This window comes from Erinaceus europaeus, chromosome 3 (assembly GCF_950295315.1).
Source record: "Erinaceus europaeus chromosome 3, mEriEur2.1, whole genome shotgun sequence".
In the NCBI taxonomy this organism is placed as follows: Eukaryota; Metazoa; Chordata; class Mammalia; order Eulipotyphla; family Erinaceidae; genus Erinaceus; species Erinaceus europaeus.
In genome coordinates, this window is record NC_080164.1 from 116,499,314 (window position 1) to 116,521,536 (window position 22,223).

The 22,223-nt window shown below is 41.9% G+C and overlaps 1 long non-coding RNA gene across 1 annotated transcript; it reads left to right on the forward strand.

The window, feature by feature from the left end:
- The first annotated feature begins 2,230 nt into the window (after positions 1 to 2,230).
- LOC132537693 (uncharacterized) lies at positions 2,231 to 4,889 on the forward strand. Its single transcript, XR_009549157.1, has 2 exons — positions 2,231 to 2,397; positions 4,672 to 4,889. It is a non-coding gene; the product is annotated as an uncharacterized LOC132537693 (long non-coding RNA).
- Positions 4,890 to 22,223: the final 17,334 nt, after the last annotated feature.

A 22,223-nucleotide genomic window follows, 5' to 3' on the forward strand; every position in this document is an offset into this window, starting at 1 on the left:
CTTATGTGCACACGTATCCATAAACTACTGCAAAATATATACCTGAAGGCAGAAGTACACTAGAGTTTGCAGTGAGTAACTCCCTAACACTTCCTCTCCACTATTCCAAGCTTGGGATCCATGATTGCTCAACAAATTGTCTGGCTTCATATGTTAACTCTCTTTTCAATCACCAGGTTCCAGATGCCACCAGGAGGCTGGCCAGGATTGAAGACCCAACCAATGTGTCCTGGAGCTCAGCTTCCCCAGAGACACACCTTACTAGGGAAAGAGAGAGGCAGACTGGGAGTATGGACCGATCAGTCAACGCCTATGTTCAGCGGGGAAGCAATTACAGAAGCCAGACCTTCTACCTTCTGCAACCCTCAAGGACCCTGGGTCCATGCTCCCAGAGGGCTAGAGAATGGGAAAGCTATCATGGGAGGGGGTGGGTTATGGAGATTGGGTGGTGGGAATTGTGTGGAGTTGTACCCCTCCTACCTTATGTTTTTGTTCATTAATCTTTTCTTAAATAAAAAATTTAAAAAAAAAATGGAGGGGGAATGGCCACCAGGAGTTGTGGATTCAGAGTGCCAGCACTGAGCCTCAGCAGAGCCACTATTTTAACACTGAAACTACTCTCTATAAATAGTTTCATTCTTGGGGTGGGGGTGATAGCACAACAAGTTAAGCCACATAGCACAAAGAACAGGGACCTGCACAAGGATCCTGGTTCGAGCCCCTGGCTCCCCACCTGCAGGTGGGTGAGTCGCCTCACAAGTGGTGAAGGAGGTCTGCAGGTGTTTCTCTGTCTCTCTATCTCCCCCCTTTCAATTTATCTCTATCGTATCAATAAAATGAAAAATGGCCGCCAGGAACAGTGGATTCAGAGTGCCAGCACTGAGTCACAGCGATAGCCCTGGAAGCAAAAAAAAAAAAGTTTCATTCTTCATACACACTTTTATAAAACCTCCAATTTTTATGACTTAAACTACTAGTAAGTCATGATTTCAGCAATAAGAACCTTATTTTTTAATTTTTGACCAGGACTGGGGAGACAATATAATGGTTATGCAAAAAGATCTTCACGCCTGAGGCACCAAAGGTCCCAGATTCAGTTCTCAACACCATCATAAGCCAGAGCTGAGCAGTGCTCTAGTAAAAAATAGTAATAAACGGGGGGGTCAGGTATCTGACAGACTTCACATGTTACAATGCGTAAGAAACCTGGTTCAGTCCCTTGGATCCCAGCTGCAGGGGTGAAGCTTCATGAGCGGTAAAGCAGAACTACAGGTGTCTCTCTTCCTTTCTCCCTATTCCTACTTCCTTCTCAATTTCTCTCTGTCTCTGTCATAAATAAAATATTAATAAATAAATGAGCTATTTGTTACTAAGGGTCGAGTGATGGTTCACCTTGTAGAGCACACACATTACTATGTGAGACAGCCCAGGTTGAAGTCCCTGGTCCCCATCTATAGGGGGAAAGCCTCATGAGCAGGGGTGGAATAGTTGCCAGGAATGTGGGGTGGTGCGAGCACTGAGACCTAGTTGTAAGCTGGTAAAAAAATGAATTCTTATTATACTGCATTTAAAAGTTAGTATATATGGAACATGTATGTGAATCATGCATACATATGCATTGTTTAAGAAAAATAAGCGGGCTTTTTAATAAAAATAATTTATTCCAAGCCTCAGGGTCAAATTGAGCCCTATTATTTGCAAATATTTTATTTGAATGATTAATTTATTAATCAGAGAGACATAGGGAGAGAGAAAACCAGAGCATTCCTCAGATATAAGTGATGCTGGAGACTGAGCTCAGGGCCTCATGCTTGAACATCCAGTCCTTTGTCCCAGGCTGCTGTGAGCAAACCTAAACTGTTGGAGATGTCAAATATTTTTCATACTCCACCACTGTGCTGTTGCCCATATAGCTTGGACATGTTACAAAACTATATTTTTCTCTTCAAAGAGAAATATCTTCTGCTTTTTTCAAATGAGAACTTTCAAAAGACCCCCATCTCCTTTCAGTATTCACAACTTATAAAGGAATATTTATTCTGGGCTTTGGATAGAATCAGTTGTACTTACTTGTCATACACTCCCAAATACTTAAAGTAGTTGATAAACCTGCTTGTTTTATCTGGAGGCATAAAACTAGGTCAATCTCACCATCTGGGGCTAAGTACCACTCATGACCCTTATCTCTCTAACAGTTTACCTAAAGCAGTTAAGCAGCGGAGTGTTGGCATTCCTTCTTTAACTGATGCGGCAAACTATAAATTCAACATGCAAAAAAAGAAGAGGAGGAGGAAGGGGGAGAGGAAGAGAAAGAAGAAGAAGAGGAAGAGGAAGAAGAAGAAAACAGTACCACTACCACACTGCAGTGACTTTTGCTAACTTGGAAGAGAAAGTTTGGTAAACTGTTTTTTGGTTTTTTTTTAGCATGTACAAAATATTTTAAAAATAAAATGTATTCTAGTGAAAGGGAGAGGGGAACCAGAGCACTGCTCAGCTCTGGCTTATGGTGGTGCTGGGGACTGAACCTGGAACCTCAGAGCCTCAGGCATGAAAGTCTTGAAGAACCATCATGCTGTCTCCTTAGTCCTAGTAAACTGTCCTTAATTCAAAACAGTTTTCAAGTCATTATCATACGGTTTGTAGACTTTTTCCTGTACTGTCCTGGGCCATCATGTAATGTATCTAATGAGTTGTACAAGATAGGCAAACTTTTTGGTCATAAGAGTTCACATCAGGGCAGAAGTAGATAGCATAATGGCTATGCGAAGAGATTCACATGCCTGAGGCTCCAAAATCCTAGGTTCTATCCCCCTTACCACCATAAAGCAGAGCTAAGCAGTGCTCTGGTTTAAAAACAAAGAGGGGGTGGTTCATATCAGAGGGCCAAGCAGTGACACACCTGGTAAAGCCATCTGTTACTATGTATAAGGACCCAGGTTCAAGCCCCAGGTCCCCACCTATAGGAGGGAAGCTTCTCAAGTGATTACTACAGGTGTCTCTTTCTTCCTTTATGTCTCCCCCTTTCTCTCAATTTCTCTGTCTCTATCCAAAAGAAATAAACTCTAAAAAGAGTTCATATCAGAAATAGTTCAAAGTGTATTAATCTCTGCTCACACAGAAATATAAGCCCTGATAAATTTCCTAGATGGTTCTGTTAGTCAGTGTGTATCATAACTTTTTATAATAGCATGTGAGTAGTATAATATTTATTAGCAGTGGAAGTATTACTAATAATCCTGCTAGCATGCCTTAATAAACAAGTCACATGTGCTCCAGGCACATTTAAGTTCAGTTTCAAAAGCTATTTTATTTTTATTTATTTATTTTGCCTCCAGGGTTATTGCTGGGGCTCGGTGCCAGCACTCTGAATCCACTGCTCTTGGAGGCCATTTTTTCCCTATTTTTGTTGCCCTTGTTGCTGTTATTATTGTCATTGTTGTTACTGATGTTGTTGTTGTTGGAAAAAAGAGAGAAATGGAGAGAGGAGGGGAAGACAGAGAAAAGGAGAGAAAGATAGATACCTGCAGACCTGCTTCACCGTTTGTGAAGCCACTCCCCTGCAGGTAGGGACCCGGGGGCCCGAACCAGGATCCTTACACCGGTCCTTGCTCTTTGCACCACTTGCGCTTATCCCACTGCACTACCACCCAACTCCCTAGAATCAACTCTTTATTGTTATTTTTCTCACTGACTTACAATGAATGGAAAATTGCTCTTGTGTTACTGAGACCTTTTTATTATTATTATGATTGACATTTAGCAAAAAAAAAAAAAAAAAAACTAGCTGTGATGGATTTAAAAAAAAAAAACCACACATTTTGAAATCATCTTTCCTTTCACCTATTTCATTAGCTTAGGATGAAAAACTTAAATATAGAACACTGACATAAAACACATTTATGAACCAGTTCACTGATTCAAGTCACATAAAATTTAGAAAGCATATTTTTATCTAACTGGTCTATCTACCTATCTGCCAGTAAAATTAATTAATAGTTGTGCAAAATATAATTACACAAAACCAGGCAATATAACAGTAGATAGAGAGGATAGTAAAGGAAGGTATTTATTCCTCCTACAAGACTCCAAATGACAGACCAAGCACTGGGGAGACAAGAGCAGGCACAAGTCTTGCTCTCAAAAAACCAGCAGTCTAGTGAGAAGAAACAGAAACTACTTCTTCCTTCCTTGGCAATGTGTGAGTAACCATTCAGGCTCCCTTCTCATTGTTTTTTTCTTTCTCTCCCCACCCCCCTCCCCCCCACCCTCCACCATCACTTTCCTTTAGTCATTTTATTGTAGGGTTAATGGGTTACAGTTGTTGACACATGGTTACAATCTCTCATCTTCTCATGATAGACGTCTACAAAACACTCTCACACCCAACGTTGTGCCATTTGAACTGGATTTGGTGTATTGCAAAAGACTCTGGGGAAGGAGAGTGGGGAGGGTGCAGAGGAGAGGGGGTTGGGGGGTTGCGACCCTGGGTCTAATGGTGGAAGAAGATCCTTCTAACTTTTTCACCCTCATTTGGGTCACAACTTCCTGCTTAGATCACTAAAATGTTCTCTTCTAGAAGTTCTTTCAGCCTATAGTAAATTCCCCATCTTCACCCTTCCTGAACTTGTTCAAACTTTTTTTTTTTAACCTGTATTTCTTTATTTGTTTCAGGAGAGACTGAAACCACAGCTCTGTCCCAACTTATATGATGCCAGGGGTTGAACTTGGAGTCTCACGCATACAAGTGCTGCCCTCTTAACAATGAGTCACCTCCTTGACTGTTGTTCTAAATTCCACTTTGATGGTATTTATACAAGAGCATATAATCTTGCATGAAAAACTCAAGATTGCTAATGCCTTTGGAATAAAGTTTAAGGGTTTTAACTATTGTCTCAACCTCAGCATGTCTTAAATCAGGTGCCAATTTACTCATCAACTTTAGCTGCTGCAGTATCACTAGACATGCCGCATGAATTGTCCCTTAGAGATGCCATGGTTCCTGCATTTCCTCTGACAGATCTCCCTCTGCTGAAATCCAACCCATCAAAGGGCAAGTTCTTAAGCCACTTCATCCATAAGGCTTGTCAGGATTCCTCTAATCAAAACAGGTTCCCACCCCACCTCATCCCTCCCATCTACCATTCTTTTTTTATTTTATTTTATTTTTTGCCTCCAGGGTTATTTCTGGAGCTCAGTGCCAACACTGCAAATCCACTGCTCCTGGAGGCCATTTTTTCCCTATTTTTGTTGCCCTTGTTGTTATTACTGTTATTGTTGTTGTTGGATAGGACAGAGAGAAATGGAGAAAGGAGGGGAAGACAGAGAGGGGGAGAGAAAGATAGACACCTGCAGACCTGCTTCACCGCTTGTGAAGCGACCCCCCCTGCAGATGAAGGGCTGGGGGCTCGAACCGAGATCCATACACAGGTCTTTGTGCTTTGCACCATATGTGCTTAACCTGCTGCACTATCGCTGGACTCCCCACTCTAATCACTCTTATGTTAACTACTCCTTTGTGTCATTGTGTTTATTTCATTCTTCCTTATAAACATATGAAACACTCCACATAGCAACCCAAGGAGGTGACTTAAGATCAGAACTCAGGACTTAATAAGATTTCCTGAGGTGCTGAATTTGATTCCTCATACTGCACATACTGGGGCAGTCTTTTAGTTCTCTCCTTTTCTCAAAGATCAATAAATGAACAGGGGACGGGTGGTAGCACATTTAGTTGAGTGCACACATGACGACGCACAAGGACCTGGGTTCAAGCCCCTGGTCCCCACCTGCAGGGGGAAAGCTTCACAAGCAGTGAAGCAGGGCTGCAGGTGTCTCTCTCGCTCTCTCCCTCTCTCTTCCTCTCTTACCTCCCCCTTCTCTCTTAAGCAAAATAAGTAAATAAAATAGCTTTAAAAATCAATCAATAAACATATGTTATTTTATTATATTATTATTTTACTTATTTATTATTATTTATTTATTTATTTATTCCCTTTTGTTGTCCTTGTTGTTTTATTGTTGTAGTTATTATTGTTGTTGTCGTTGTTGGATAGGACAGAGAGAAATGGAGACAGGAGGGGAAGACAGAGAGGGGGAGAGAAAGATAGACACCTGCAGACCTGCTTCACCGCCTGTGAAGCGACTCCCCTGCAGGTGGGGAGCCGGGGTTCGAACCGGGATCCTTATGCCGGTCCTTGTGCTTTGCGCCACCTGCGCTTAACCTGCTGCGCTACAGCCCGACTCCCACATATGTTATTTTAAATACACATGACCCGTGGCATGTAACTTATAAATACTGAGCATTTAGTAAATACTTGTGAGGTGTTGAATGAATAAAGATGCAGAGATGAGAGCAAATATGTAGATGGAGAAAAACGTCAGGGAAACCTTTAAAAAAATACAAGTAGAACTAAAATGTAGCATTGAAAAAGGAATTTATTCAGAAAAGCATTTTGATTCATAGTTTCCTTTTAAGAAACTTCCAATTTCTCAAATATTTTGATCATTTACAAATTATGAAGGAGGGGACTGGTCAAATAGCTCACTTGGACAGTGCGCTGCTTTGCCATGTGTGTGATCCTGGTGTGAGCCCAGCACCGACCACACTAAAGGAAGCTTTGATGCAGTGATCTCTCTATCTCTCTCTCTTTCTCTGCCTCTGTTTCTGGGTCTATGTCTAAAAATGGGGGGATACAAGAAGGTGTTGAGGTTGTGGGTTAGAATAACTGTGGGGAGAAAAAAAAACAGGAGAGAGATGAAATCAGAGGCTGGGGAGACAGCATGATTCTGAAAGACTCATGCCTGAGGTTCCAAGGTCTCAAGCTCAATCCCCAGCACCACCAGAAGCCAGAGCTTAGTGGTGTTCTGGTCTCTCTTGCACTCTCTGAATCTCATTAAAATAACAAATATGTATTTGGGGGGCTGGTTGGTGGCCACCTGGTTGAGCACACATGTGACAATACGCAAGCCCTTGGCCCCCACCTGCAGAGGGAGAGCTTTGCAAGTGGTGAAGCAGTGCTGCAGGTGTCTCTCTTTCCCTCCTCTATTTTCCCCTTCCCTCTCAATTTCTGGCTATCTCTATCTTATAAATAAAGACAACAAAAAGTTATATATATGTATGAATATATATATATATATTTTTTTTTTTATAACATTCCCCAGATTAACATTTAACAATACAACCCCCACTATTTCATTCATCATTTTTCATGGACCTGTATTCTCCCCACCCACCCACCCACCCCAGAGTCTTTTACTTTGGTGTAATACTCCAATTCCATTTCAGGTTCGACTTGTGTTTTCTTTTCTAATCTTGTTTTTCAACTTCGGCCTGAGAGTGAGATCATCCCGTATTCATCCTTCTGTTTCTGACTTATTTCACTCAACATGATTTTTTCAAGGTCCATCCAAGATCAGCTGAAAACGGTGAAGTCACCATTTTTTACAGCTGAGTAGTATTCCATTGTGTATATATACCACAACTTGCTCAGCCACTCATCTGTTGTTGGACACCTGGGTTGCTTCCAGGTTTTGGCTATTACAAATTGTGCTGCCAAGAACATATGTGTACACAGATCTTTTTGGATGGCTGTTTTGGGTTCCTTAGGATATATCCCCAGGAGAGGAATTGCAGGGTCATAGGGTAGGTCCATTTCTAGCCTTCTGAGAGTTCTCCAAACTGTTCTCCACAGAGGTTGGACCAATTGACATTCCCACCAGCAGTGCAGGAGGGTTCCTTTGACCCCACACCCTTTCCAGCATTTGCTGCTGTTACCTTTTCTGATGTGTGACATTCTCACAGGAGTGAAGTGATATCTCATTGTTGTCTTGATTTGCATTTCTCTGACAATCAGAGACTTGGAGCATTTTTTCATGTGTATCTTGGCCTTTTGGATCTCTTCTGTGGTGAATATTCTGTCCAAGTCCTCCCCCCATTTTTGGATGGGGTTATTTGTTGTCTTGTTGTTGAGTCTGGCAAGCTCTTTATATATGTTGGTTATTAAACTCTTATCTGATGTATGGCATGTAAAGATCTTCTCCCATTCTGTGAGGGGTCTCTTGATTTGGGTAGTGGTTTCTTTTGCTGTGAAGAAGCTTTTTAATTTGATGTAGTCCCATAGGTTTATACTTGCCTTAGTCTTCCTTGTAATTGGATTCGTTTCATTGAAAATGTCTTTAAAATTTATGCGGAAAAAAGTTCTTCCAATATTTTCCTCTAAGTATCTGATAGTTTCTGGTCTAACATCCAAGTCCTTGATCCACTTGGAACTGTATATATATTTTAAAGGGAGATGAAATCAGAATATCTAAGAAAGAATTTGTTTCAAGTAGCTGCATTATTTTTGCCCCAGTCCTTAAGTGACTAGATTTCACATGCTGAAATATCTATTCACTTTTTGTCCTGTGTTTATAGTTATTCTCATAGCAAGCAGACTCATTTAGGGTTGAAGCAACTTAGGGGCTTGGGTGGAGGCACAGCTGGTTAAATGAACACATTATCATGTGCAAGGACTCAGTATCAAGCCTCCAGTGCCTTCCTGCAGGAAAAAGCAGTACTGCAGGAGTGAAACAGAACTGAATGGCTGAAGGGGTAAAGCAGTATTGCAGGTGTCTCTCTCCCTCTGTCCTCTTTCCCACTTAATTTCTTTCTGTCCTATCAAGTAAAAAGAAGAAGAAGAAGGAAAAAGACTGAAGCAATGTTTCTGATTTCTTGGTGACATTTTTTAGTTTTAATTAATTGGCTACAGACAAAGAAAGCAAGAGGGAAGGGGGGAGTGGAGGACAGAGAGGAAGAGAGATACCTGCAGCCCTGCTTTACCGCTTGTGAAGCTTTCTCCCTGCAAGTGGGGACCAGGGGCTTGAACCTGGGTCCTTGTGCATTGTAATCAGTGTGCACTTGACCAGATGCATCACCACCCTGCCCCTGATTTCCTGGTATATACAACTTACTTACTTCTGCTTCACACTGCTCCAAGGTGGGCAGTCTTCTAACCACTACAGGTGCTGGACGGTGAACTTTTGAAAACAAAACATCAGAAAAGAAGAAGCGGAGTACAACTGACACAAGCGGCACAGGAGCAGCCTGGGGATGGCTGGGGGGGGGGGGGGTGCACAGGGCTGACATGCCTGAGACCCCAGCTTCTGTCCCTATCACTATGGAGTCCCACCAAGGGGTACACTTGCTCTCTCTCTCTCTCTCTCTCTCTAATGAAAGATACGTCTTTTAAAAAATAAAAAGAGAGAAAGCAGAAGGTAAGTAGTGTAGTGGCAATCAGGGAAATGAATAAAGCACTGGACTCCCAAGTGTGTGCTCCCCAGTTCAATCTCTGGCAGTGCCAGAGTGATCCACTGGTCCTTCCTTACCCCCCCTCCCATCTCTCTGATTAATAAGTTAAATTGAAGGGAAAAGACGGGGGGGGGGGGAGGAAGGAAGGAAGGAAAGAAAGGATGGAGAGAAGAAGGATGGGAAGGAGAAGAGGGGAGGGGAGAAGAAGGAGAGGGGAGGAAGTATAGGAATTTCCTCTCCCAAAGGATCAGGCTTTAGAGCCTCTGGCTTGGCCATTGCAGTCTCTCTCCCTTCCTGCCCCTGAAATATATGGTACATAATTCAGAAGATAAGCTAGCTGACCACAGAAAGGAGATAAGAGACAGTGGTGTGAAGCATTTGTTTGCCTTGGGATGAAGAAATGCTTTGCACCCATGGAATGAATCCTGTTCTCCTGCTCTGCAATGTCTGTGTGACCCCCACACAGGTATGAAACTGTTGCAGGAGCAGGGCCCCCCCCCCCCACACACACACACACACCCTCACTGAAAGGTGATGAAGCAGGAAAATGTTTTTAGGATTGTTCAGAGCTCACAAAAGGGTGAATTTCCGGTAGGGCAAGATAGTCTTGGGGGAGAAGGAATTCTTCAAGCCTACAGGGTCAAACTATTCCTGAGAGGAGCACAATGGAGTATCTGCCTAGGCTTGTGGAACAATCTGCACTTACTCCAGCCAGAGCTGGGAGGGTGGGGGTGGGGGTTCAAGGGCCTCCCACATAGGAAAGTATGCTCAGTAATCTGGCCTCCTGAGAACTGAGCCAGTGACAAGGAGGAAGCCTCAGCCTACAGATGTGCTTCTGTGAGAATCCTTCATTTCCCACCCCTGTTCAGCATACAACTGGTCACACATGTGGCCACCAGATGGTTCCTAGGTCACTCAGAATATGAATGGTGGGGACAGGAGAGAGGATGGGTCAACCTCCTACTTGTCCCACATGTGAGTCACATTAAACATAGCTCTGTAAGAATTCACTTCTGAATCACTAGGAGCAATAGATTTTTGTTGATGAAATCCAGGGTATATTTCAAATTACACATGAACTCATCACTCATTTTGCTTAAAAAAAAAAAAAAAAAAACCTGTTAAAAATTAAATAAAGAGGAACAAGAAAACATGAACAGGCCAACCACAGCTAATGAAACTGAAACTGTTATCAAAAACCTTCCCAAGAATAAAAGTCCTGGACCAGATGGTTTTACAAATGAATTCTACAAAACCTTCAAAGAAGAGTTAATACCTCTACTTGTAAAGCTCTTCCAAATGTTTGAAGACACAGGAATACTCTCTTCTGGCTTCTATGAAGCCAACATCACTCAAAAGCAGACAGGGATAAAACAAAAAAGAAAACTACAGACCAATATCTCTGATGAACAAAGATGCTAAAATATTGAACAAAATTCTAGCCAACCGGATACAGCATTTTATTAAAAAGATTATTCACTATGACCAAGTGGGGTTTATCCCAAGGATGCAAGACTGGTTTAATATACACAAATCAATCAATGTGATCCACCATACCAATAAAAGCAAGACTGAAAACCACATGGTTATATCAATAGATACAGTGAAAGCCTTTGACAAAACACAACATCCTTTTATGAATGATGAAAACACTACAAAAAATGGGAATAGATGCAAAATTTCTCAAGATAGTGGAGTTCATATATAGCAAACCTACAGCCAACATCATACTCTATGGTGAAAATTCGAAGAATTTCCACTCAGATCAGGTACTAGACAGGGATGCCCACTATCACCATTACTATTCAACATAGTGTTACCATAGCAGTCAGGCAGGAGCAAGGAATTAAAGGGATACAGATTGGGAAAGAAGAAGTCAAACTCTCCCTATTTGCAGATGACATGATAGTATACATAGAAAAACCTAAAAATCCAGCAAGAAGCTCTTAAAAATTATCAGGCAATATAATAAGATGTCAGGCTACAAAATTAACATACAAAAGTCAGTGACATTCCTCTATGCAAACACTAAGTTAGAAGAAAATGAAATCTAGAAATCAATCCCCTTTACTATTGCAACAAAAACAATAAAATACCTAGGAATAAACCTAACCAAAGAAGTGAAAGACTTGTATACTACCCTGGCAGGTGCCGTGCAGACCACCATTTGGCATGGATTTCCTGCCTCCATTCATTCACTGTTAACAATGCATTTAGTTAAGCCCTCTTCCCAAGGTCAAGGAGCTGAACTCCAAAACTAAAACTCAAAAGGACTCAATACCCACAACTGCTGATAATAATGTTGATGCCATAAAGATGAGTGTGGAATTCCTTACTGACTCGCTACAAAAAAGCAGGAGCTGCCCTTACTGAAAATATTCTGCTTCTTCCCTAAATTCACGAGGGGGGGGGTGATAAGCATATATTTCCTCATTTCTTCATTATAAATACATTTAGATTGGTATACACCTTTTTTTTCAGATTTATTTATTTATTTGAAGGGGCAGGGAGATAGCATAATGGTGATGCAGAGACTTTCATGCCTAAGATTCCGAATTCCCAGGTTCAATCCCCTGTACACCAGAAGCTAGAGCAATGCTCTGATAAAAATATTTTATTGTTGTAGCTATTATTGTTGTTGGTGCTGATGTTGTTGATGTCTGTGTGGGACTGGATAATCCCTCCAGCAAAGTAAGGATAATCACATCAACTCCTTTCCTACAGCATATCAGATAATAAATACGACACAAAAGCCTCAAGAATTCTTATGGCAAAGGCAGTTTGTAAAATTACTCTATTAGTATGTAGGTCTGAGATAATCAGGATTCAAATCTCTTCATTACTTGAAAAAAAAATTTTAAGTCTCCAAGCACCAAAAGTGTATCAAGCAGTATGCTGCCTGGGAATTCAGAGATAAGTAAGATCTAGGGAGGTTCCAGATCTCAGAGCACAGCACAGATAAAGAGTGAAGATCAGAGGCCAGAGAACTACACTGCCTTTAATTCGTAAGGCACACACAGATAAACAATCTACTTAATGAACAATTGCAGTCAATTTGATAAACAAGAACACTAACTTTGAACAACTAGTAAGACACATGTGGCCCCCTATGAAAGAATTCTAAGTAGAATAGATGGCTTCATGAGCAGTGCAGCAGGTACCTCTCTGTCTCTCTCCCTATATTCCCCTCCCCTCTTAATTTGTCTCTCTCTATAAAATAAGCAAATAAAAATTTGGGCTGGGTGGTGGTGCACCTGGTTAAGCACACACATTACAGTGCACAAGGACCCAAGTTCAAGTACCTAGTCCCCACCTGCAGGGGGAAAACTTCATGAGTGGTGAAGCAGGACTGCAGGTGTCTCTCTGTCTCTTTCCCTCCTATCTCCCCCCTCAATTTCTCTCTGTCTCTATACAATAATAAATTAAAAAAAAATAAACCTTTAAAAATAAATAAAATTGGGCGGAAGGTAGATAGCATAATGGTTATGCAAACAGACTCTCATGCCTGAGGCTCAAAGTCCCAGGTTCAGTCCTCCACACCACCATAAGCCAGAGCTGAACAGTGCTCTGATAATAAATAAATAAATAAATAAAATATAAAAGGAATTCTGACTAGAATTATAAATCTTATCAGAACTTTGCATAGAACACCTATCACAAAAATGTTTTACTCAAATACTGTGTTGAATTTTGCAAAATTACATAAATTTGAGGGACAGGTGGTGGCTCATCTGTCAAGTGCATGTTACAACGTGCAAGGACCCAGGTTGAATCCCCCTATCCCCACCTGCAGAGGGAAAGCATTGTGAGTGGTGAAGCAGTGCTGCAGTTGTCTCTCTGTCTCTCTCCCTCTCTATCTCCCTCTTTCCTCTCGATTGCTAGCTGTCTCTACCCAAAAAAGATAATTTTAAAAATTAAAAAAAATAGAAATCATTAAAAAAAAAAAACCTTGGGAGTCGGGCTGTAGCGCAGCGGACTAAGCGCAGGTGGCGCAAAGCACAAAGACCGGCATAAGGATCCCGGTTCGAACCCTGGCTCCCCACCTGCCGGGGAGTCGCTTCACAGGCGGTGAAGCAGGTCTGCAGGTGTCTTTCTCTCCTCCTCTCTGTCTTCCCCTCCCTCTCTCCATTTCTCTCTGTCCTATCCAACAACAACAATAATAACTACAACAATAAAACAACAAGGGCAACAAAAGGGAAAAAAAAAAATAAAATAAATATTTTTAAAAAACCCTAAAATTTGTTTTCTGTGTTGTTATATAAGTACCTACATATTATCCTCAATCTTTAATAAATGTTTTAAAAATATTTTACTAATTTATTATTTATTGAATAGTGACAGAGAAATAAAGAGGGAAAGGGGAGACAAAGAGAAAGAGAGAGATACCTGTAGCACTGCTTCTCCACTTTGAAGCTTTTCCCCCCTGCATGTGGAGACCAGGGGCTTGAACCCGGGTCCTTGCACATTGTAACATGTGCATTCAACCAGGTGCACCACTGCCCAGGCCCCAGTATCTTCAATTTTGTCTCAGAGCTTATATAGCCTGAATCATTTGGGCTGGGAAAATAGCATAGTAGTTATGCAAAATGACTTTCATGCCTCAGCACCGCCATCACCACCAGAAGCCAGAGCTGAGCAGTGCTCTGTTAAAATAAATAAACAAAATAGTTTCCTTGCTAACTAGGAACAACTTAATAGCTCACTTGGGAGGGCACCTGCTTTGTCACACAAGCACTCCAAGTTTGAGCCTCAAATAAACCACAGTGGGAGTGCTACTGCGAACTTCTGTGTGGCTGTTGTCTTTCCCTCTCTGCTACTCTCTTTCTCTCTCCTTCCCTTCCTCTTTCTCTCTCTGCAAATGTTGACTCAGAGCTGTACAACAGAAACAAACAGGCAAATAAATAAAATATTTACTAACTTTAGACTTTAAATAAAAAGAGTAGTAGCCACCCCTGCAGTAATTAACCATGGTATGTGATGGATGCGGGCAGTGAGCGGTTTATCTCTCCTTACATGTGTGAGGTCCTGGGTTTGAGCCCTAACACCAAATGAGAGCAGTGAAGATAAGCAGAACTCCATGAATGATGGGGCAGTGCTTCTCTCCCCCCACTTCCCCCCTTCCCTGCCTGCCTCCATGTGTATGTGTGTGTGTGTGTGTGTGTGTGCGCGCACTTAATTTTACTTATGCATTTCTAGGGACAGTGAATAAATAGTACACAGGTATATGCTTCCTTCTTCTCCCTCCCAAAGCATCACAAAAACAATGCCAGGAAAGTCATTCTTAAAAAAATGAAAAAAAAAAAAAAAAAAAAACACCAAGAAAAGGAGAACTGGGAAGAAAAACTGAATTGTCAAAAATGTGTTGAAAGCTGGAAAGCATATGATAAAGTAAGTAGTAGAAGAAAGTTCTATTAGAGGAAATCGGGCTCATGGAGCCAAGCCTTACTAAGTCGCAGGAATTGGATGGGGGTAGATAGCATAATGGTTATGGAAAGAGACTCTCATGCCTGAGGCTCCAAAGTCTCAGCTTCAGTCTCCCACACCACCATAAGCCAGAGCTGAGCAGTGCTCTGGTAAAATAAAAAATAAATAACAAAACAAAACAAACTAACAAAACCCACAAAGTCTCAGGAGTTGAGGTGCCCAGCATCCCTCCACAGTGAGCCTGTGAGAGATTGCTTTAAAAGTCTGATGAACAGAAGCTGGGGAGACAGCAGAGTGGTTCTGCAAATACCTTTCCTGCCTGAAGTTTTTGCTTTATTTTATTTTATTTATTTATTTGTTTGTTTGTTTGTTTGTTTTTACCTGAGCACTGCTCACCTCTGGCTTATGGTGGTGCAGGGGATTGAACCTGGGACTTCAGAGCCTCAGGCATGAGAGCTTTTTGCATAACCATCATGCTATCGATCCCTGCCCCGTCTAAGGTTCTTAGGTCTCAAGTTCAGTCCCCAGTACCACCAGAAGTACAGCTGAGCAGTACTTTAAAGCCTCTCTCTCTCTCTCTCTCTCTCTCCCTCTCCCTCTCCCTCTCCCTCTCCCTCTCCCTCTCCCTCTCCCTCTCCCTCTCCCTCTCCCTCTCCCTCTGTCTCTCTCTCTAAAATAAAATAGTTTTGGGATCCAGGAGGTGGTGTGCCCAGTTAAACACCATATTACCAAGCACAAGGACCAAGTTCAAGCCCCCGGAGCAGTGAAGCAGGTCTGCAGATGCCTGTCTTTCTCTCCCTCTATCTTTCTCCCCATCTTCTCTCATTTTCTCTCTATCCTATCTAATAAAAATTTAAAAAGAAAAAAAAAAAAGGAAAAAATGGCCACATGGAGCAAAGGATTCATAGTGCTCGCACCGAGCCCCAGCAATAACCCTGCTGGCATTAATGATAATGATAATTAATAAAATAAAATATTTTAAAAGTCTGAGTGAGCAACAGTGGGACTCCTTGCAGTTCTTAACCTCATAAGCAGAGTGACTATCCCTGGCCCCCAATCAGAAACCAGAGGCTTACTTTTAGAAGTCACAAAGTTAGTTAAATCCTCTGTACAACCGTAAGCCAGAGCTCAGAAGTGCTCTGGTAAAAGAAGAAGGAGCAGGAGAAGAAAAAGAGAAAGAAGAGGAGGGGGAAGAGGAGGAAGAAGAAGAAGAAGGAGAAAGGGAAGGGGAAGGAGAAGGGAGGGGGAAGGAGAAGACAACACTAAGTTCAGTTGAGGGCTAGTGTATCACAGTGAAAACTAGCACCAGATTTTTTAGTGATAAATTAAACTACTAATAAAACAATAAAAAGGAAAATAAACCTCTTCCTTTTGAATAAAGAGAATCAAGCTGATTCCCTCTGATCTCCTAGAACACTACAGGCAGCATCTTTATTTACTGGATAGACACAGCAAGAAATCGAAAGGGAAGGGGGAGGCAGAAAGGGAGACGGGGCAGGGTGGTAGTGCAGTTTAAGCACACATGGCACAAGGCACAAGGACCAGTGTTAAGGATCCAGATTGGAGCCCCTGCCTCCCCACCTGAGGGGGGTCGCTTCACAGGCGGTGAAACAGGTCTATAGTTGTCTATCTTTCTCTCCCCCTCTCTGTCTTCCCCTCCTCTCTCTATTTCTCTCTGTCCTACCCAACAGCAGCAGCTATAACAACAAAAACAATAAAAACAACAACCAGTGCAACAACAAGGACAACAAAAATGGGAAAAATGGCCTCCAGGAGCAGAGGATTCGTGGTGCAGGCACCAAGCCCCAGCAACAACCCTGGAGGCAAAAAGAAAAAAGAAAAAAAGAAAAAGAAAGGGAGAGAGACAGAGAAACACCTGCTTCACCACTTGCAAAGCTTTCCCCCTGCAGGTGGGAACCAGGGGCTCAAACCCAGATCCTTGAGCACTGTAACATGTGCACTCAAGCAGGCTCCTCTGTACTATCTTTATTTTCTCTTTATTTATGCTTACTCCAAAACCCACTGCACTGTAGTTTTATAAGTTCTAAAATCAGGCAGTGCAAAACCTTCCACTCATGTTTTTCTGTTCAAAATGTCAATATTACCTTTTAAGAAGTACTATCCAAAGAGGGTTAATAACAGAGTGCTCACCTCGTGTACCTGAGGCTCTGTGTTTCACCCCACGCATTACATGGAGATGGGGACCTCTCTCTTTCTCTCTTTCTCTGTCATTCCAAAAACAGGAAAAATTTGGGCTGGCAGATAGCTCATGGTAGTGAGCATATGGGAGTCCCTGGGTTTATTCTCTTGTACCACATTAAAATAGTGATAATAATAACAACAACATAGCTGAGGGAAAGAAATGGCGAGTGACAAAGCTGGGGTCTGAATCCTACCAGCTGTGGAGTTTCTCACTACTTGGCTTCTTTGTGCCCACCTGAGCATGTTACTCAGAAACATGGAAATTAGTATCAGAAAACATAGGGTGGGAAATAGAGGCCCCTGGACGTGTGTGTGTGTGTGTGTGTGTGTGTGTGTGTGTGTGTGTATGTGTGTGTGTGCTATTTGAACTACTATATTTATTTGTTTGCTTGTTTGTTTTGATCAGAGTATCACTCAGTCCCAGTTAATGGTGCCAGGAATCAAACCTGGGATGTCCAGTTTGTGAATTCTGTATGTGCTTACTGTGCTATTTCTATATTTGCTTTTAGTGTTAAAATTGTAACCATCAAAACCAGACTGCTTTCAAAAACCTCTCACTATTTCTCATATTTCAGAAGTGCTTTTAAGTATCTATAATAATGCAATGTACAAAAGCTATTGCTGAATGAATTTTATTTATTTATTTTTATTTAATTATTTTTTACTTTTTAAATATTTATTTATTCCCTTTTGTTGCCCTTGTTTTTATTTTTTTAGTTATTATTTTTAATGATGTCTTCGTTGTTAGGACAGAGAGAAATGGAGAGAGGAGGGGAAGACAGGGGGGAAAGACACCTGCAGAGCTGCTTCACCGCCTGTGAAACAACTCCCCTGCAGGTGGGGAGTGACTGCTCAAACCAGGATCCTTATGCCGGTCCTTGCGCTTAAGTGCCACCAGCGCTTAACCCGTTGAGCTATTGCCTGACTCCCTAATTAATTAATTTTTTTCCCAAAACATTGCTCAACTCTGGCTTATGGTGGTACTGGGGATTGAACCTCGGAGCTTGGAGCCGCAGGCATGGGAGTCTCTTTGCAGAACTATTAAACTATCTCTGCACCCTACCCACCAAACTGGATTTAGGTTTAATGGAAAAGAAGGGAAAATGTTCACCAAGGATGAAATCTACAGAGAGATGACTTTCATCTCGGCTAGCACCTCGCACATCAAGTTCAAACTACCAGCATAATGAAGCACTTCAGACACAAGATCTGAACGATCCGGAATCGTAATGGAAAAGCAACTTCAGATCTCTGAAGTAAACAGGAAAAAATAGTCTTACTACATAATAATAGATTACCAACTCTAGCATGACATATAAGTAAGGATCTATATCAAATATTACAATCAAGGGAAATGAGAATGATACTGCTACTCTTACTAACCACTTTTAAATCCATAAACACCACTCCATCTGTAGATTTAAAGCCACATAGGAAATATAAAGTCAATTCGAAACTCACCACTTGCCAGTATCTTGGGCCAGTAAAAATACATCTCTAACTTAATGGGACACCTGCAGAAAAGAGAAAGATATCAGTTTCCTGTCACTACTCCAGCAATACATTAGACCAGCAGATTCACTTTACTCTCATAGAAAGCAAAAGGTTTTGCTATATGGGAAAGGCTTTTGTTAAAAAGACAAGTTGGAATTCTCAACAGCAGACTCATGATAAGAAAGGACCTGGCCCATCATCGAAAGAGTCACTAATGACTATATGATGATAAGCTCTTGGTAAAAATAAAATGCTTAAGTTATGTATCTATGGGTTTTTTTTTTACTAGCATTCCAGACTTATCTTTTTAGATGAATGAGGTACTATTCATACTGACAGTTTCAACTAAGACAAATCTATCTTCCAGTGGTTGTAAAATACAGTAGGATCTGCATATTCTCCCATCTTATTTATTTGTTTTTCATTTAGTTTTATAAAAAGCTCTGCTCAGCTCTGGCTTATGGTGGTGCTGGGCACTGAACCCGGGAACTCCGAGCCTCAGGCATGAAAGCCAGTTTGCATCACCATTATGCATGCCATCTTCCTCACCTCTCTCTTCCATTTTACTAGGGGACTAATGGTTTACAGTACAGATACTGACACATGGGTAAAATTTATCAGCCTTGTGGGGTCAAAGGAACCCTCCTGCACTGCTGGTGGGAATGCCAATTGGTCCAACCTCTGTGGAGAACAGTCTGGAGAACTCTCAGAAGGCTAGAAATGGACCTACCCTATGACCCTGCAGTTCCTCTCCTGGGGATATAGCCTAAGGAACCCAACACATCCATCCAAAAAGATCTGTGTACACATATGTTCTTGGCAGCACAATTTGTAATAGCCAAAACCTGGAAGCAACCCAGGTGTCCAACAACAGATGAGTGGCTGAGCAAGTGGTGGTATATATACACAATGGAATACTACTCAGCTGTGAAAAATGGTGACTTCACCGTTTTCAGCCAATCTTGGACGGACCTTGAAAAATTCATGTTATGTGAAATAAGTCAGAAACAGAAGGATGAATATGGGATGATCTCACTCTCAGGCAGAAGTTGAAAAACAAGATCAGAAAAGAGAACACAATTAGAACCTGAAATTGGCATATCACACCAAGGTAAAAGACTCTGGGGTGGGTGGGTGGGGAGAATACAGGTCCATGAAGGATGATAAATGACATAGTGGGGGTTGTATTGTTAAATGGGAAACTGGGGAATGTTATGCATGCACAAACTATTGTATTTACTGTTGAATGTAAACCATTAATTCCCCAATAAAGAAATTAAAAAAAAAAAAGAATACACACACACACAAAAAAAGACTCTGGGGTGGGTGAGGGAGGGGGAGACTACAGGTCCAAGAAGGATGACAGAGGACCTAGTGGGGGTTGTATTGTTATGTGGAAAACTGGGAAATGTTATACATGTACAAACTATTGTATTTACTGTCGAGTGTAAAACATTAATTCCCCAATAAAGAAATTAAAAAAAAATTTCTCATCTTACTATGATAGGTGTCTGCAAAACACTCTCCCCAATTTAGGTGCTTTTCAATCATCATTCATCAGGACCCCAACCCCCAACCCCTTGAGCCCTCTCCCTGGTCTCTTTGCTTCGGTGCACAGGTCTGGATTTGGCCCTAATGGACAAGACCACTTTCCTCTCAAGCTTTCTTTTTTTTTTTTAATATTTATTTTATTTATTTATTCCCTTTTGTTGCCCTTGTTGTTTTATTGTTGTAGTTATTATTGTTGTTGTCGTTGTTGGATAGGACAGAGAGAAATGGAGAGAAGAGGGGAAGACAGAGAGGAGGAGAGAAAGATAGACACCTGCAGACCTGCTTCACCGCCTGTGAAGCGACTCCCATGCAGGTGGGGAGCCGGGGTTCAAACCGGGATTCTTATGCCGGTCCTTGCGCTTTGCGCCACCTGCGCTTAACCTGCTGCGTTACAGCCCGACTCCCTCCTCTCAAGCTTTCTAATGAACCATTATAGTAGGGAAAGTAAAACTCAAGGCAAACACTTTTAAAGAAAATTTTGACTAAGTGATGTTCTATTTTATTAAACACTCAACTCCACCTCACAAAGCTCTTAATGATTAACTTTCTAGCTCCATTCCATCAAGGAGTGCGAAATCATCCTCCTTCAAATCCGCATAAACGTGAGTGCTCAACTTCTGCTTTGGCCTCCATTTCTGGGAACGCTCTTTAAAAACTCAAGCTTGGCAGCCAGGAACCCTCAGGTGGGTGGGTCCCTGACAGGTCAGCCTGAAATGACAACACACTCACTTCTATTAAGTGACTCTGTGTATGTTCAAACATGGCTGAGTCTCAAACCCAGCCAGGTCATGCTTATTCGCCGCACTCCTTTAAACCAAAGTGCACATGCAGTTACTCAACTTGCCAGGACAAGTAGCAGAAATGAATCAGAGACAAGACCTGCCCTAGTAAAAATCGTGAATTCGGCAGTTTGCCTTCAGCACCACACCCCTTCAGCACTACTTACACTTCCGTGACCCCTCCCTCGACCCCTTCCTCAGCATGATTGGCCTGGGCGTCACCCTCATACCACATTCCTCAAATCCACCGAATTTCTTTCTCCTCTCCCTCTCTGATCAGGAGAACTGGCTCTCCTTCTTCCCTCCCTCATTAATTAAAATGTACTACTCTTGTATCTCTTACCCTCAGGGTTTAAAGTGACAGCCACCTAATCTGATAAACCAGTTATGCTGATGAGAGAGAGAGAGAGAGAGAGAGAGAGCTGCAAAGTGAATTTGACCTGAAACCTTCCAGTGTCAACACCTTTGCAGTTTAACTCCTTGGGTACTAACAGGGAGATGGCAGTGAGCTCAGCCTTTGAAGGCGAAGCTTTGACTTGGGTAGAGCCACTGAGCACCTGGCAAATCAAGCAGAAGTTGGTGACTGCTTCTAGCTAAACATGAGGTCACTGTATGTGACCCGGCCCCAGTAAGAGTAACAAGACCAGTTTGGGGCCAGTAGGGAGAACTGGAAAAGCTAAGGATAAGTAAAAGTTATCCAGGTGCCTCTGACTTAATATTTCATAACACTAGTTAGCCCTGCTACCTAATACACACCTTCTAAATGTTTTTTCTCCCAGAATGAAGATAATTTTTTTCAACAAGTCTGTTACACCAGTTTTTTTTTTTTTTTTAAAAAAAAAACCTGTACAGCTTCTGTCATATGATTAAAAACAAACACATAAAAAAATAGTTCTTCTGCTCTAGGAACTTGTCTTTCCTATAAAGTTGCAATGCTGGGATGGGGTAGATAGCATAATGGTTCTGCAAAGAGACTCTCGTTCTTGAGGCTCCAAAGTCCCAGGTTCAGTCCCCCGCACTACCATAAGCTGGAGTTGAGCTGAACAGTGCTCTGGTAAAAATAAAATAAATAGGGAGTTGGGCGGTAGTGCAGCCGGTTAAGCACAGGTGGCGCAAAGCGCAAGGATCCCGGTTTGAGCCCCCGGCTCCCTACCTGCAGAAGAGTCGCTTCACAAGCTGTTGTTGAGAATTCCAAGTTGTCTTTTTAACAAAAGCCTTTCCCATATAGCAAAACCTTTCATTTTCTGTTTTGGCTTTGGTTAAAAGGAATATAGAACTTATGGGACCACCAAGTTGTAGATGTGATCATGATTCCATCCTAACTTTCCTGGACAGACAACTTCACCAATATATCCTGAACCCCACCTCTCCAGAGCCCTACCCACTAGGGAAGGATAGAAATAGGCTGGGAGGTATGGATCCACCTGCCACCAACCATGTCCAGCTGAGAAGCAATTACAGAAACCAGACCTGCCATTTTCTGCACC